Source organism: Cricetulus griseus, chromosome X, assembly GCF_003668045.3.
Source record: "Cricetulus griseus strain 17A/GY chromosome X, alternate assembly CriGri-PICRH-1.0, whole genome shotgun sequence".
Lineage (NCBI taxonomy): Eukaryota > Metazoa > Chordata > Mammalia > Rodentia > Cricetidae > Cricetulus > Cricetulus griseus.
In genome coordinates this window covers 21,205,521-21,209,179 of record NC_048604.1, presented here as the reverse complement: position 1 = coordinate 21,209,179, position 3,659 = coordinate 21,205,521, and positions in this window count along the sequence as shown.

Below are 3,659 nucleotides of genomic sequence, written 5' to 3'. Positions count from 1 at the left end.
TCTTATAACATTTTGTGGTGCCAGAAAGTAAGGAAGTGCCCAAACAAACCAAGTAAGACCACTTTGATGAGAGTTCCTGTCTCAAAGAGACACAAGAACCAACGGTAAGCATTCCTGATGATCAAAGGCAAAATAACTTCAGCAACAAAATAATGCATGGATTGCATTGGATTATAATCAACGCATAAAATAAATATTTACAAGTTAATAGTTATAAATTTATAACCAAATAACTTAAGATGAGGTACAAAACCTCACATTACTTTAAGAATCCCAAATAATTTATAGCAATAGTCAATTCTCAAAGAAAGGTAGCATTGCTGTATGGACTATAGAGACAGATGTCCTTCCAAACAGTACAATAGGGAAAACAAGGGGAAAGAGTCAGTTAACACCAGATAAAATTTGACAAACTACTACCCAAGGCAGGGGTTAAGGTCTCTATCAGTGGTGAAAAGTCAAGCTGATAACTGTAGCTTGGATGTAATATGATGAAATGGCATTCTACCGCTGTAGTCTTTTTAGAAATACTGAAATCTATTCATGAGGAAAACAATGGCTAGGGTGGACAAGCCTCCAATCCCAAAACAGTGGAAGCTAAAGCAAGAAAGAGGATCATACACTCAAGGTCAATCGAGGCTGCGTAACAAGTTTTAGCCAGCTATACTGCATAGTTAGACTCTATCTCCAAAACAAAAAGAAAGCAACAGTTAAATTCCAATAAAGAGATATTCTACAAAATACCTACCTGATCAGTACTCCTAAAAGTATCAAGGTCACTGAAAGCAAATAAAGTCTGAGAGACTGTCACAAATGAGAAATCTAAAGACAACTGACAACTAAATGTAGTTTGCAGTCTGCATAAGATTCTGGAACAGTGCCCAGTGTTGCACTCCTTTGATCCCAGCACTTGGGAGGCAGAAGCAGGGGAATCTCTGTGAGTCTGAGGCCAGCCTGGTCTACATACAGATTTCCAAGACAGCCAGAGCTACATAATGAGATCCTGTCTCATAAAAATAATAAATCAATAAATAATTTTAAAATCAAAAATAGAGAAGTGAGGCATGGTGGCATACACCTTTAGAGCCAGCACTTGTGAGGCAGAAGCAGGTGGATCTCTGTGAGTTCGAGGCCAGCCTGGTCTACAAATAAATTTCTAGGACAGCCAGGACTGTTATACAGAGAAACACTGTCTTGAAAAACCAAAACACACAAAAAAAATAAATAAATAGAAATAAAAATAAAAAATAAAAAGGTGATGTTTAAAGATTCTGGAACAGAAAAAGGATAAAAACTAAGAAAATATGAATACAATAAATAGGTAAAAACTAAAAATAGGGCTGGAGAGACGGCTCAGAGGTTAAGAGCTCTTCCATAGGTCCTGAGTTCAATTCCCAGCAACCACATGGTGGCTCACAACCATCCGTTATGAGATCTGGTGCCCTCTTCTGGTGTGCAGATATACATGGAAGCAGAATGTGTGTACATAATAAATAAATAAAATCTTTTAAAAAAACTAAAAATAATACAGATACAGTATGAATTTTGGTTGATAACAATGTATCAACTCAGTGTTACAATATTAGGAACTCAGATGTAGAAGTATATTAAAAGGAGTAATAATCAGATGGGGTTGGAGTATAATTGGTAGTAGAGCCCCTATTTAGCTTCCTTCTGAAGCACAAAACAGAAATCCTCAATGTAATTAACCACTTTAAGAAAATTAAGTAAAAATTCAAATATTCACTTTACTAAATCCAGAAAATGCTTGGAAAAAAACATATCCATTATAGCCAGGCGGTGGTGACGCATGCCTTTAATCCCAGCACTCGGGAGGCAGAGGCAGATGGATCTCTGTGAATTTGAGACCAGCCTGGTCTACAAGAGCTAGTCCCAGGATAGGCTCCAAAACCACAGAGAAACCCTGTCTCAAAAAACCAAAAAAAAAAAAAAAATCATATCCATTATTTAGAACACATACACAGAGAGAGTAAGTAAATAAAATGTTAAATAAAAGAAAAATCTTAACAGCAAACACATTTCTTCGGTGAATTATTGAAGCTTTCTCCAAAAGGACTGAAGGCAAGAAAAGATGTCTGCTTCCTTTCAGTTCAAGTTTGTCCTGAATATCCTAATCAGTGTGATAAAGCAAAGAAAAGAAATGAAAGCACAGGGCGTTGGTGGCACACGCCTTTAATCCCAGCACTCAGAAGGCAAAGGCAGGCGGATCTCTGTGAGTTCAAGGCCAGCCTGGTCTCCAGAGCGAGTGCCAGGATAGGCTCCAAAGCTACACAGAGAAACCCTGTCTCGAAAAAACAAAAAAACAAAAAAAGAAAGAAAGAAAGAAAGAAAGAAAGAAAGAAAGAAAGAAAGAAAGAAAGAAAGGAAGGAAGGAAGGAAGAAAGAAATGAAAGCCACTCATTTTAGAAAAGAAGAAATGACGTTTGTGTATTTCTGGGGATTGAACCCATGGCCTTGTACATGCTAGGCAAGCACACTACTACTGAGCTGTAATCCCCAGCCCATTTTAAAATGTATTTTTTGGGCTGAGGAGATTGCTCAGTGGTTAAAATGCTTGCCATACACAATCATGAGAACCTTAGTTCAGATCCCCCAAATCCACATAAATAGGGGGTGGATATGGTGCCTGCAATTACAGTTTTGGAAGTTGGAGACGGGATTGATTCCCCAGAGCAAGCTGGCTAGTGGACTAGTCATGATTGATGGAGAGACCCTGACAAAGTGAATGAATAAGGAGAATGGTTCCTAGCATCAAACTTGGGCCTCCACATGCACTCAAACTTATGTTCACACATACCTACACACCCATGCAAACATAGGAACACATGCATGCATACTTACTGAAAGGGGGAAAGGAAGGGAAGTGTGTGTGTGTGTGTGTGTGTGAGAGAGAGAGAGAGAGAGAGAGAGAGAGAGAGACAGGGTCTCACTGTGTAGCTCTGGCTGCTCTGGAACTCATTATATTGGCCAGGGTGGCCTCGAACTCATAGAGATCCGTCTACTTCCCAAGTGCACCTCTATGCCCTGTAGAAAATGATTATTTTATTTTGATACAGGGTCTCACTAAATTAGTTAAGCTGGCCTTGAACTTTAGAGATTACAAATTTGCACTACCGGATCTAGAAAAATTGTGTTCACTTAGAGATGACATTGTTATCCACTTAGAAACAGTTATCCTCAGGGGACTTCAAAACAAAATACCAGAACTAGTGAGCATAGTGATATCACAGGTCACAAGGTAAAGTATTTATTTTTATTATTTTAATTATGTGGATTTGTGTGTGTGTGTGTGTGTGTGTGTGAGAGAGAGAGAGAGAGAGAGAGAGAGAGAGAGAGAGAGGAAGAGAGAGAGAGAGAGAGAGGTATCTGTGGAGGCTGGAGTTACAGACAGCTGTGAGCTGCCTGACTGGGTGCTGTGAACTGAACCCTAGTTTGCTGGAAGGACAGCAAGTGCTTTTAATTGCTGAGCCATATTTCCTATCCCATTTGCATTTTTTTGAGAGAGAGGGTTTGCTATGTAGCTCTGGTTTATCTGACACTGTGTAGCATGACCTGGCCTGAAATGCTTTGAACTTGAGTCAGTCCTAGTATCTCATCGTCGGTGTCCTGGGAGCTCAGCTTATCTTACTCTTTAAAAA